Source organism: Zosterops lateralis, assembly GCF_965231275.1.
Source record: "Zosterops lateralis genome assembly, chromosome: 3".
Classification (NCBI taxonomy): Eukaryota; Metazoa; Chordata; class Aves; order Passeriformes; family Zosteropidae; genus Zosterops; species Zosterops lateralis.
In genome coordinates, this window is record NC_139764.1 from 74997813 (window position 1) to 75012744 (window position 14932).

Sequence of the window (14932 nt, forward strand, 5' to 3'; positions counted from 1 at the left end):
TTTCAGTAGGAATCATGAAGTGCTAATGGCCGTGGTTTTTTGCCTGACTCTGAAATATCAAGCTGAAAACTATATTTGCATGTAAAAACTTACTGTGATGAAAATCGATAAAAACAGTGAAAAAGTTAGACTTATCAGCTCCTGTGAATTTTAATTGGCTTTTTAAGGCTAAAAATATGAAGAAAGTCTGTGGTAAGAGTTAGCATTTGAAAATAATAAATATTGAAAAGATATATCTCACATGAGGAAGCAAGAATAGTTACTGTAATTGGATATCAAGTTATGAATGAGGGAAAAGATGGAAGAGATTAAATGCTTCACACAATAAAAATGAGACCTGAAAGACAGTAGGAGAGTCTAAATGTAGAAAAGAGATTGCATTACTGCAACCTGTCTTGGAAGGTTTAAATAGCAGAGCAGGAACGCTCTGCTCCTCTCAGGCTGACATCTCTTAATGAACTCACCATTTTCTCTCTTCCTTCCAACTTTTCTATTTTCTCCAGTAAACCAGCAAGAAGCAAGTAAAACCTGCTCCAAATTAAAAAACAAAACAAAACAAAACAAACAAACAAACAAAAAAGGATTAAAATAATTGGGAGGAGCAGTGTAGAGTGAAAGCTAATAATATGCTGGAGGAATACAATTATACTAAAGGTGATACTGCTAAAACTTGCATAGGTTCATTAGAAAGCACCAATTTTAACTGTCTTCATCACTGCTGGCTTCAACAATATCAATTACAAATAAAACTAACATACATATATTAACCACGTTGGTATAAAGCCAAAGCACCTGGGTAAGGTCACTTACCTCCTTTAAGTGCAATATTAATCATGATTCTGGCGTGGTTTTGGTATTTTGTTTCAAGCTGATTGGTATCTTGGCACTCTCCTGAACAGGGAAGGGGCATCTCTCTTTGGACAACAGGTGTGAGGTGACTGTTCTTGGGACCAGATGAGAATTCAGCCATGTGACACTGATTTGTGCTGTGCTATTTTCTCTCAGCTCCATAGGAGTTTTGGCTCATTTTTTACTTCAAGCCTCAGAGACAGCAGGTAGCTCACCCCAAGCTCCTAATCAGGCTGAGTACTGTATAAGTTGGATGAGAAATTTACACAGTTTAATACATTGTTATCCACTACTTAGAAAAATCTTTGCTTTGACAAATTATGCCATTTTGGGAGCAGGTGTTGTATTTAATTACAAGTTAGGCTTTTTTTTTTAAGAGAAGATAAAAATTATAAATGTTACTAACTAGTTCTAATCATTCAATATTCTCATTTTTGGCTGTAAAAGTGGATGCTGCTCCTGGATTTTACCTGCGTCTGCTTGGATTAGATCTGAGAGCATCTGGTCTCCCTGTTTACGCCAGCATTGAGCATGTACTTTTTAAAGTAGGATCTTTCTCTTAAATAGATGTTGTGCTACCTTCCTGACTCAAGAGTCTCCATGTCTATCAATCACATGACTTCAGTATGCTACCCCTTGACTTTTGCACCATTTTAAAGGAAAAACATTTTTTCAAGCAACTCTTTGATAGTTGATTAGTCAGTCAGTACAAACAGCTTCAGGATTTTCAGTCTGAAAATTTCCTTACTGATATCAGAGTCTTCTTTCTGAGGTTGAATGACTGTCTAGGATACATCATAACAGTATTTGCATGATATATACAAATTAGTGTGCTCTTTTTATGTAACACCAAGCCTCTTTGTCTATGTGAATGACACCAAAATCTGATTTTCGAGACTTTTAAAAATTTATTTTCCCCCTTAGCATTTCATGTTGCTACTGACCATATGGAAATGATGTGAATCTATATGACCTGCCCATTGAAAATGGCTCTGCAAAAAACTGGTCTTTATTTGAATGCCATTTTGCTAAGATAAACCAAATAATTTTGAAATTTATAATTAATCAGGTAAAAATCTTCATACACTACAGCAAAAAAGCATTAAACTTGTGAAATTTAAACTGCATGTATTTATGTGAGACATGTATCAGAACTTAGAGGTGTTGATTTGAAACTTTTAAATATTTGAGAGTTGTCTGATTGCTGGGACTGAGGTTTATATTGTGCATAAAAGATAGAATACATCAGCATTCTAACAAAAAAAGCACTGGTACAGCATCAGTGCTTTGGAATAAAAATACATGTTTTGTGTAAATGTTATGTCTGTCTCTTTTGTACTGGCAGCAACTTACTGAGATGATTATAAAATAAAGGAAAATTGACGCATAAGGAAATGGCAGTTTTGGTTTTACGTGAAAGTTTTCTATAAAAGACGAAAACTGCTCATTGGTGTTTTTAAAAAACCAGTAATACTTTGACATTTGGAAAAACTGTTGCATAGTCTGAAATTAAACAAATGTGCTGTTTGCCCAACCACATTCCTGAGTAGGATATTTTGTCTATTTCTGCAGATAAGATAAATATGATACAAATATGATTGAAACCTGAAGAAAGTGAAAAGGACAGTAGTGCTTAAGGTCAGTAAAGATAAAACTAAAACTTGTTTGCCTTCTGATGACAAGCTCTTTGACAATGTAATCTTATTACTGACAGCAATACCTACAGCAAACTGGGCAACCCAACTTTCTCAGAAAATTGTCTATTAGTGATTTAGTAAGAGGAAATTAACTACTGTAACTGAAGCAGAAATTTCTGTTGCATTTTGCGACAAATAATTTCTAAGCCTTATAATGCACATAGAAATGAGATGTAGAAAACTGCTAGGAAGGACAAAAGCCAACTCAAAACCAACAGGTAAATTACTGAGCTATAAATCAAAATAGGATTTTAAGTGATGTGATACATGAAACAAAAAATCTTCTTAGGATCAGTGAGAGGACCAACTGTCCTTAAGATGGGAAAACTCTAGCAAATCACTGTATATGAAACAAATTAAGACATTTACAGAATTTAGTCTCCATGTTCTGCATGGCCTAGAACCTCCCCACTGCCTGCCCATAGCCCTGGAGCCAATTAGCAGGTAAGGGAAAAATAAAGGCATGTTACGGATAAGATTATAAAAGCTGTCAATTTTTCAACAAGAGTTTAAAAACAAAAACCCAAATCAACAAATACTTGTCATTAGCAAGCAATAATAATGGAAAGGAATGATCAAAGAAAATGATCAAAGAAATCATGGTCTAGAGAGCCCAAAAGAATAGAAGAAATAAGCATAGTATAGACCAATAATAATCACAGGAAGAAAAACAGGTAAAACATTCAGTATGATTTTTTTTTTTTTACTTCTTTCATTTTTAAAGGAAATATATATGTAATATGGCTTTAAAAATTAAATTTAAAAGTTCTGCTAATTGATAACAATACATTATTTTAATTCAAGTAACTGAGTAGTTTTCAGTAGGGCATTATTTATTTATTTTTTGTAAGAATTGCCATGTAAAATCGTGATTGTTGGAAGATTGCTGACAAATTTTTGATAACAGCAACTCCCACTGACTTCCCTTAAGGGAAATTTCTCTCTGAAATCTTTTTTCCTGGCACAAAATGATGAATAGCTTTCCTAAGAAATGGTGCCAAATCTATTTAACTGAAATACAATTTCATGAAGTTACAATAGCAAACACGGGGTGATCTCATCCCGCTTTATCTGTTTCACGCATCATCCTGCAAATCAGGCATGGATGATAAGAGGAAAATATCCATATCTTTAACAGGGCACATGTGTGTGTCAACAAATGGGAGCATATTGACCAGGAAGTAAGATCTATTTAAAATGGCATAAAAACTCACAAAGTAGTGTTTTGAGTACTTTATTCCATTTTGGGAAGAGCATGCAAGCAGTTTGAAAGCACGTGTCATGTTTCACAATAGAAGTAGAGCTGATCCCATTCTCTTGAGACCATACTTGATGATTCCCAGACCCAGGCTAAAAGAATGCTTATAATTGCTACTTCAGAATTCAGGTTGCTCATATTTCAGCTTTCCACCCTTGCTTTTCATGTTAATCTAATTCTGTAGAACCAAAATATATGATAACCCCCCAGCTTTTAGCCCATACCTTTAAAGACTTAAAGTTCTATCAGTTTTGGGGAAAATTATTGCACTGATAAACTTTTTTTAAATTAGGAAACAGAAGTATTAAAAGCTTGATGATCTCTTCACTGTTCACTGAATGAAGGTATATCTTTATATCTATATAAAAAAAATCATTTTACACAGGGTTCTGTGTCAATCTGTTTGTGCAATGACTGACAAAAATCTTGAAGTTTTCCTGATGATATTTTGACAGCTGTGCATAATATTTATACAATGAAATTGATTAAATGTCACTTATAGTTTTAAATGTACTGCATCTTTGCATTTGACAAAAGAGTTTTATGATTCAGGTTCTCTAGATGAATTTAATATTATCTTTTCTAGATGACAAAGTAACAAAATTGGAAGCAAGGGAAAACCTGAAAGTAAAAATACTTTGCAATATTTCCTGCACTCTTTGATGTTCTGGGATCTCTGATATGAACAAAAATAAATTGCTAACTCTGGAAGTTCCTTAGTTCAAACCAGATTGTCCTTGTCACAAGAATACACTCTCATTCAAGGCTGAGATCAGTGCCAAAACTTATCCAGAACTGCTTTTAAAAATGCATGTCTACAGTAAAGGCTTCATAATTCAGTACTTCTTGGTGCTCTATGAAAATTTATTAGGAGAATTAGTTTTAAATGGCTTTTCTTGTGCCAATCTTGAATTTGATATTTCCTATATAATGAGACAAGAAAAGAGGTATTTTTAATTTTTTTTGTAATAATCTCTAGATGTTTAAGCACAAATAAAAGTCTGTAACCAAGTTTCACTTCCTGATCACCACAATTCCTGAATACTTATTTTGCATAAATATTCTTTGGAATGCAAATAAAAGAAGCCCTCCAGTGAAAAACAGATCATTCGATACATAAATTATGTATCTTTCTCTTAGTGATATAGTCATAGACCATTTTTTTTCCTGCTCTTACTTCTAGGAGACTAAAAAAGGGTGGTGAAATACAGGAAAAGTTGGTGTTTGAAAAAAATTGAATTTTTTAAATTGCAATAGATTATTAAAGATGTCAATAAATAAAAATGTCTATGGATTATACACCAAAACAAACAGATGAACAAACAGATTTCATTAAATTAAGCATAAATAACCCTTCCCTGATGGGCAAGTATTTTATCCACTAACTTATATTTTTTTTTCTTTCCCCTTCCCCCCCCACCCCCACCATAGAGAAAATATCTCTAAAATCTGTTCTAGTAGACTTGCAAATATTCTAATATTAAAAAAAATGTAAAAGTACATAAAGGATATCCCATCTGTTTTAGGAGAGCAGAGTATTTCCTATTGAGCAGGCTAATACGGGTCATTAAACATCTCTGGCTGTGAGTTCCTGAGAAGCAATAACTGCAGATTTAATTTGGGATCACACTTTCCTGTTGAACAAGGTCTTCCAGGCAAAAAAAAAAACAACCAAAAAACCAAACCAGAAATGAACTGCAAAAAACCTAACAGCTCTTTTATTCTTAGTATTTGGACCCAAAAATACAAAACCACAATGTACATGAACTCTATAAAACTCTGTAATAGATCATGTTTATCTACTAGCATGGAAACTATTTCTTCATTTGTCCAAATTGCTGTTTACAATTCATTCTTATAGGTAGAAGTGGTAGCTGTAATTTTCATAGACCTTAAATAAATGTATTTGTTGCTGCCCTTTCAATAATATCATATATCTTTTTCCTCTTAACTTACCTGCAGGGTTTTTTTGCCCTTTACAATATGCAGTTTTCATGCTTTCAATATGCAGCTATACATCATCATGAGCATAAATAAATATGTAAGTAAGAAAAGATTCCTGCTGAGAGTTTCCTCATGCAGGTTATCATGGAATTTCCTTGGATTTTAAAACTTTATCCTAATTCAGATAAATTTTGCAGCTGATTGTGGTAGGGAGTACCATGACAGTAATTCTCTAAAAAAAATAGAATTTGATGTACAGTAAAGTGACAAAGATAAAAAAGTAAAGCGTTTGGGAGTTGATTGTGAAAATTATGTCCAACAAAATCCCTCCATTATTCGCTTTTGGTCATTTCACTAACATTCTGATTCCCATTTCAAAGCTACTATAATCACCAGTAAAGGTTATCTGTGCCATTGTTCTTGACACATTCTTTGAGAATTGCTATTTTCTGATACATACTGGCATTTGTTTTTGTTGTCTTCCTTGTGCCCTTAAGTGCCTCGAAGTGAGCAGCTCCCTCAAATGCTTGAGGTTGTTTCCTGCCACGTGCCTCTTACAGGCTATCCTCCAATATCATTCTTATTTAACATGGAGGATCTGGTCGAATGAAAACATATTCATTGTTCTTTGCCAATAGGGCTTATACAGCTAACTGTGGTTATTTGGTTTCTGCTTCTTTTTGTTAGTTTACCCAGAGGACTCAATTGAGAGACCATGTATGGAAGTATCAAGTAAAACATATCATAAAACATTACTCACAGAAATGTAAAGAAGTGCTACTTGAAAAGCTAATAATCTAGATGCACCTCTAAATCTGAGGTCATTCAGCAGAAAATTCAGAATTCCTCAAAGTGCACATGTCACTTGTTATCCAAAGAGAAAATTAAATCTAGCAATGATTTCCTTATAACTCTATATAGTAAAAAAATTTCTCAGATCATCCTTTCTGCTTCAAACCCTCTCTTCTATACCATACTGAAATCTGTATTTGATAGATTTTCCAGGGACTTCTATGTACTGTACTTTGTTTACTCTTTCCTTGAATTAAAAAGGACCCAAAATAAAAACTAATAGTAATTTGGGCACTGTTGCATGGATGTAAAGTGTTATATTACCGGAGGAGCTATTGTTGTAATGTCTTGTTAAAATATATACTATGTAAGATGACTTAACAGATGTTTAATTCTGAATTGTTCTCCATTTCCATTTAGAAATCATTAATCTGTAAATTAATTGTGTTGAAAATTATCTTTCATAATCATAAACTTCTCAAACCCAGAATGACTGGAAACAGCTTTATTACAGGCTCAGAATTTCATAGTAAAACACCAATGAATACAAATTCCATTTTCACAAGCTCTAAAGAGAATACAAATAATTGACTTTCTATCCTTCAGTCAATAACTTATTGACAGTTTTAGGTCCAAATGACAAAACAAGGAACAGAAATCAATGGCAGTGGAGAAAAGATCAGATCAATAGCTGAATTTCTCATTAATGGAGCAACTGTCAGTTTTACTCTGACAGAAACCGACAACAGCCCCACAACCTTTCTGACTCAGAATGAAGGGCGGAGGTCAAATATGCATAACAAATGTGGATCTGAAATTTCTTTAGGGCAAAAAATCCCTTGCATCTGTAAAATAAATTTTTAAATAGATACATGATCTCTGGAGTAAAGTCCAACAGAAATAGTAAAAAATTATGGTTAGTCATTTACTGTGCTTAGGTCTATAAACCTGTTTTCACACACAATGCTACTGTGTAATTATGCAGAGCAGAAGTATGTTCAGAAATGTGTCATTTTCAAAAATTAAATAATTTTGTGGGTGGGTGAGGTCAGTTGTGTTGTTCACTTTTCCACTTTTTTGTTTTTCACTTTTCAGTGAAAAACAGAACACAGTTTTCAAACTTCCTTTTGTGCTTTAAAACAAACAAACAAACAAACAAATAAATTGATTGAACAATCTTTATGCTAGAGTTATTTTCTGATCTTCAGTTAAAATTAATAAACGGGGAAGTTCCTGATCGTGATTGTGAATTATATAGAGGAATAAAATATATAAATTAATAAATTTATAATGTCTATTCAGACATTTCAGTTCAATGATCGTACTCTCTGATCTTCTACCCTACTCTTCTGATGATTCTTGTGACTTGTACATCATCTTTTGAATATATTTAGTAAGAGCTGTTGTGAAAACCCAATTCAGTATGCCGGTAAATTTTTTTGTGCCTCTCAAGTAACCATTCACATGTTAAAAAAAGAAGAAAAAGCAAAGTAACAAAAAACCAAAACCAAACCCATAAACTTTTCCTTCATCAAATGAAGAATTTTCTGTGAGAAGAATAAAGTAGAAAGCAAGGGTCATGAAGTCCCAAAGCTATTTAAGCTAATAAATCAGAGCTCATAGAAATAGTAACAATAGTCATTAATTAAACCTACCCATTTATGAGAAGCAGTTTTAAATATGCATTTGAATCATGTTTTATTTTAAAATAAATGTTATTGATGGCCACACTTAAAGGATTATAAAGGATTATATATGGCTTCTTGAGTGGTCAGCCGGTTACTGTAAATTGCTAGAGTTCAATGGATCAATAGGTTAACTGTAAAACCTTCTACTTATATGCTTATAATTATCTCTAATACATGGTACTTAAGCCTAACATGCTCATGATATTTATGAACATTTTATAATCTATTTATGCATACAATGCTCTCTCAGGAATGATAATACTCTGCAGAAAGAAGATTGATCTATATCAGAGCAGAATCAGAAGAATCTAAGATTTCTTGTCCTCAAATTGGCTTCTCATAAAACTCCAGAAAAAGCCTATGGGTTTCTTTTTTAAAATTCAAAGATATGATACTGTAAGCAACATAATGCAGAAATCCTACCCATCTCTTTTTATACATTCTACAGTCTTTTTCTTGGATATACAAATAATAAATAGCAGCAATCAGCTGATTATGATTCAAATCAGCAAAGCATGAATAGACAAAAAAAACTAAGTCATTCTTAGTTCGAATATATATTTATAAAAAACACGTCTTAATTCAGGGTAAACTCTTTGATTTTTTTTCACTGGCTTGTAGTATTTAAGGCTTCACAAAAGCTGAAAGGCAGTTATAGTTCTTTATAAAGTTATCAGCACTTTAAAAATTCAGATCCTAAATAATACAATTAATATCAGCCATGTTTTAAGTATCCCACTTTCCCAAACTTTTCTATGCCTATTTCTTCTTGTTCCCATGGGTACATTGACTTTATATGAAATCACAGAACTCAAAAATGCTAAGCAACACTTATCAAATAGCCAGGCAATAATCAGAATCAGAGTAGAAATATGGTCATAATCAAGTCAGGAAAGTGCAGGAAAGAAAATGGACAATGAGTGAAAAGATGTTTCCAAACATTCTTCCATGCCACTGTAACAGTGGAACAAGACTTATTCTTTCTAAAGAGACCAGTTCAGCTGATCAAACAAGAGAACTATGGATTATTCTTCTGATCTTATTGATGACTGTTCTTCACTGAGAAAGAACTGGTTAAGAAAGAACTAGTGGTACTGAAAGGAGAAATACTTGAGCTTTGTGAAACTTCTTGGATATTCAAATTCTGTTGGAACATAAATGACCTGCTACCTATTAGCAACATATGTTTTAAAACAATGATCAAACTGCCTCCTGCACAAGCAGGAAAGAGAACAGTAGCAGGAAATAGAAATGCTGAATTTAAATATTAATAATTGCTCCTTCCATCCAAGGGTATTCTTCAGTAATTACAGCTACTAGTTAGAATAAGAAAATCTCAGTACATACTCTGTTGTATGTTAATCAGTTCTAACTGAATTTTGAAACACTAAGACCTATAGTGAGCCAGGAACCTCTAGTGTCAGCTGAATCCAGCCTTCTTGTTTTGACTTTCAGCCTTTGTCTCAGCTGCTGCATTCATAGATGGGAGCTTTTAGGTGGCTGTGTGTTAGAAATGATGAAAGTTTGACAGGAAAGTTTCACAGATATGTAGGTTTAGCAGAAGGCTCTCTGAATGTGGAACCTGTAAGTGGAGTAGAGATAGAAACAAGTTTTGATATAGCAGAATAAAAGATGTCTAAATTAAGGATTGCTGAGCCATTTACTGGACAACTAAGAAGGCAAAGGTTAAGTGGAGTTGGAAAGATGTTTTATGGCTAAAGCAAAGGATATGTTGATCCCAAACAAAGATGTTTTAAGCAAGCAAAAAGAGGTTTCTAGAAAAGCAAAAGATACCATATGCAAACAAGAAATGTGTTTTTACCAAGTAGAAAAAAGGACTAAGAATTTTTCACTGCAAGAAAACAGAAAAACAACTTTAAGCTTTAAACGTAACGTACTAACTCGATGACTGGATACTACCAACCAATATGGTAATAATAGTAGCTCTGATAGGCTATAGGTAAATGTAAAGGTGTTGTGTGTGATACTGATTGGTTTTATGCATTAAAATGCTCAGTAAAGCAAACTATATAAGATATTGTAACCAGAGATAAAGTGGCTTCAGGTTTTGCCTATTAGCTGATGCTGACAGCTGTAGGCTTGGCTCTGTTACCCACGACCCATGACTGCTGTGACTTCAATCAATGAAATAAACAGCACCTTTAAAGAGCCACCTGGAGTCCCGTACCTCTTGCTCAGGCTCTTACACTTGTGTTTTCAGAGTTTCGTATTCTTTATGCTATCTTTTTGCAAATAATTTTGCTAAGTGTATTACCTTAATGCATCATGTAGGAAAGTCTGGACAACTTATTCTTCTGGACACTTAGAAGTGTCAGAGTGTTAGTCATTTACGTGCTCCTTGCATCTAATTCTTGTTCGTCACTGTATCATTATTGAGATGTGTAAAAAAAGACAACATAACCTCACTTGCCAGCTTCTCAAACATGTGTGCTGGGAATAATATATGAAACCTTTAGTTTAACTCTGCTCATACTCCTACATGTTATCAGAGAACAAGTTCCTTTTTGGTTTTATTTTATCAAGAAGTGGGGACTGTGAAATGGCAATTCTTTTGAATTTATCTATGCTTATGTTTCCAGAACTTTCAAAATTAATAAACAGTGGCATTGATATCTATAATCTAGAGGCTTTATAAAGGTAGTCACACACTTTATGATTTTACCTGCTTCAATGAGGAGATTCAGGCAAAGGGCCTCTAAATCCTTAATTACCAATGTACCAGATAGACAGAGCACAGAAGGGATTTTCACATTAATAAGATAAGGACTCTTTTAATTTGTTCACAGGCCTAAAAATGGTTACTCCTGAAATCCATTAATAAAGCAAGTAATTATCTGAACACGTTAGTCCTTGAAATTAAGATTAATACATTACTTTTCTAAACTTATATATATAACTTATGCTTTTCAAAATGGGAAATAACTACATTTTAGTCTAAAGTGTAGATTCCTCATAAGGAGCATAATGTAATTAATGTCCTTAAAAACACATTCTAATCATGTTGACTTAATTTTTATTTACCAATAAACCTGTTCCACAGTCATCTGCTAATAAGTTAATTCTGTTCAAAAAGTTCTAAATGTTGGGACAGCCCACAGTATTCTGGTGGATTTTAGGAGCTGCATAAAATTTCAAAAGTAATACCAGTCTTATTCATAGACCTTAGTGAACTAATTAGTGTCATCCTGTTATTGATGGGAATGCTGTGAGCCCTGATTCAGAGAAGTACATATATGAAGCCTTGCTGGCCAGAGGAAAGCATAATGGAATTATTCCTTAGCATTAAGGTTAAAACCACTCTGGTATCAGTAAAACAAAAGACTAAGGCTTGAGATAGTGAGAGGAAAAGGCTGCAATTTTCACAAGATTTGTCAAGGAGGTTTTTAAGCACTTGAGTCCTAGGGTTTTGTTTATCATTTTTTTTTTGGGGGGGGAAAAAAGGGACACATTACTTGTTTTTTCCAGAATTCTCTGTTGTGTGTCTATTTAATTGTTGTTAATCAAAAAAGCTGAAACCTTAGGGAAACCTTTCTACTGATACCCTTGGCCTTTGGAGCAACCTGTTGGTCTTAATGAAAAGCCAGTGATGTGGGCATTTTTTAATTATGATCTACAAATCTAAAGGTGAATTTTATATATACATATAGATAGATAGATTTGAAAATTTTAAAGTACGTTGTAAGTGCATTATTTAATATTTTAAATTCTCTTCAGCCAATATGCTATTGTATGGATAAATACAATAATATAGCTTTTCTATAATTTGGTTCTATTTTGTTTCTGATTCATAATTCAGCAGAATAAAAAACTGTATTGAGGGGTATTCCATCTCTGAAGTAGGATGCTGCAAACGCGCTTTTGTCTCAACTCCACTAAAAGAAAGTCTGATCCAATCTGATGAAGTGTTATACAACAAAAGTTGTCGGTCTCTTCCTTTGCATTTGAATAATTTGCTGCTGCTTGAATATCCTCTAGTTCTGATCTTAAGAACTACTCAAGCCAAACAGGCACTCTTGCTGGAATGTGGCACTCAGTTTCCATGTCTGCTGACTTGGTGTCCAACTTCCAGACTGTTCTTCAGTCTGGAGAGCACACCACCACAAACATCCCGCTTAAGTTCATACAAGCATTCATTGATAAGAGACAGAGTCCTTACAGTTATCCATGTTTCCCTTTGCGGTTTTCAGAAATAAAGAAAACATGATCTCGTGGGTTTTTTTTGTTGTCTAAATACTATGATGAATTGAATATACATAGTTATATAAAGATATGTATTTCAGAACGATTTTTTATAATTGAATTTGACATCTTGTGTAGTGATGGGCTTTGATAGTTTTACCTTTTGTTTTAGATTGATTTTTTATTGTTTTGTTTATTTTTTTGCTTGGCTGTTTTTACCTCTGAACTCTGATGTTGTGGTGCATTTTGGGTTTTGCCAGTTCTCTGCATGCATCTGTTCTTTGTTTTATACTGTTTTGATACAACTTACAGTGTCCCATGTACCCCATGTTAAAACCTTCTTGGTTTCTCCCGAGTGATTGTCTGTTAATCACAATTATGGGTCCTGTCCATCACTTTACAGCCTCGCTTTGAAGTCTGGAAAATTCTAGTGAGGATGTCGAGGGATTGGCAGGGTCCCAGTTCTCTCCCCCCTTTAATGTATTGACTGGTTCTATTGATTTTCTGGATTGGTTCCAGGCTGTCCCCTTCCTCTTTCCCCATCCCCATACTTAAGGTGCAGTAGAAGGGAGAAAACTCAGTTTAGAACATTCTCTCCCTGGATGTGTACAAGTCCCTCAGGGCTTAACAAACTCTAGTTGAATTCCTCACAAGAGTCCTCTCTTCTTCTTTGCCATTGCTCACGCTTCTGCCAAAGGCAAGAACCCACAGGATTGGGGATGTATCTTAGCACACAGAGCTGTACCTTTCACTGCGAGCTCCGTGCCAGAGCTGGCCAGAAATGGGACCCAGGTTCCCAAAAGATGCACCGCACCCCCGCACTCTGATACAGTGTATATGCTCTTCCCTTGATATCAATATCCCTCTGTTCTATACAAAGATCTGAAATCATTAAATTAATCTGCCTTTAATCATATTGGGAAGAGAGATTAAAGTAGATACATTTTCTCACAGCTTAATATCTATAAGTTTTTTATAAATTCCATATTGATGTCTAAATGCCTAAAACAGCAGAACAATGTTCCCATGGAGCCTCAGAAAAAGCATATAAGTTTAAAAAAGTGAAAGATAAAAAAGGATAAAGAAAATATCTATTGATATCTATATCTATCTAATCTATATAATCTAGACCTATCTCTACCTCTATATATATCCATATCCATAGCTATATCATCTATATCTGTATCTATCTATATCTATATTATATATATATGCAAATGGAGATTTTATTGTAAGTGTTAGACATTACCCATAAGCCCAGGAACAAAGAAACTGTGAAAGAGTGTTAGGCCCTTAAAGTCTCCAGAACTTTGTTTTCCTTCTGACTTTTTGAGACCTATTGAGCTGTCCATAAATGTCTCTAGTGTGTGTCCACTTGTCTGAAGAGTGGTGCTAGAAGAAATGCTAGTGACCGTCCTTTAGCTCCCATTAATATAGTCCAGCACCAAGTGAATCTCTCAGGTGCAAATGGCAACAAAATTCAGGTCCATATGCAGGACTGTGAGATGTGTAAACAACCCTAACATTCAACAAAGCTGGGGATATTAATTGCATTGCTCACTAAACCTGCTTCCATCAGGATACCCATCTATCTAAAATATCTGCTTCAGAAGACAGACCTGACAGATGACCTGTGTGCTACCTCTGCCACTTTGGAATCACAGAATCAAGACTGAGTGAGATTGGAAGGAACCACAAAGGGGTCATGTGGTCTAAGCTCCCTGCTGAAGCAGGATTGTCCTGGAGACATGCCATAGGATTATGTCCAGACAGTTTTGAATATCTCCAGTAGGGAGACCTCACAACCTCTCTGAGCAACCTGTTCCAGTGCTCAGTTACCTGCACAGTAAAGAAGCTCTTTCTCATATTTAGGTGGTACACATTCAGCATGGAGTTTCAAAGTCTTGCAGCAAAATCAGATTAAAGTATGGTGTTTATTACAACAATAACAAGCTTCAGACAAAAACTAGGAAAAAAATTACATTTCAACTTTTATTTCTTCAGACGCTAATATTTTGTACAGCTTTTTTAGTGTAAAAAGACTCTGCTTTATTATGCATTTTAAACTAAGATGTATTTGACTAATAGAATTAAAATCCAAACATTTAAATAACCTTGATGTTATGAGCTCTTCTGCTGTAATACAAAAGAATGATGTCTTATGTATAAGACATAATGTATATATTTTATAAGGGGTGAGGTATGTGAAGAGAAAGCAGAAAAAAATGTAAACATAATTTGAAAACTACACATAATTGAAAAACTTTCATAATTATAGATAGTAATCATGAGAAGAACAAAAAACAAAAATGAAAAGACAAACTGTTTGCAATGTCTCTGCAGATTAAAGATGAAGACATTAAAGTCAATCTTTCCATATTTTAGATTCAGGTTACAATAAAAAAGAAATAAGACTTGTAGTGAATTTTGAAATAGGACTAATAGAGGACAAAAACTGCCAAAGTTTTAATTGCCTAAGATTTTTCCACATACAGGAACTGAAT

At 34.0% G+C, this 14932-nt stretch overlaps 1 long non-coding RNA gene across 1 annotated transcript in view; it reads right to left on the reverse strand.

Moving 5' to 3' along the window:
- Window positions 1-251: 251 nt before the first annotated feature.
- Window positions 252-14932, reverse strand: part of LOC310907717 — a 41251-nt gene continuing 26570 nt past the window's right edge. Inside the window, exon 3 of the long non-coding RNA XR_014589706.1 lies at window positions 252-528. This is a non-coding gene — a long non-coding RNA (uncharacterized lncRNA). The remainder of the gene's footprint in view (window positions 529-14932) is intronic.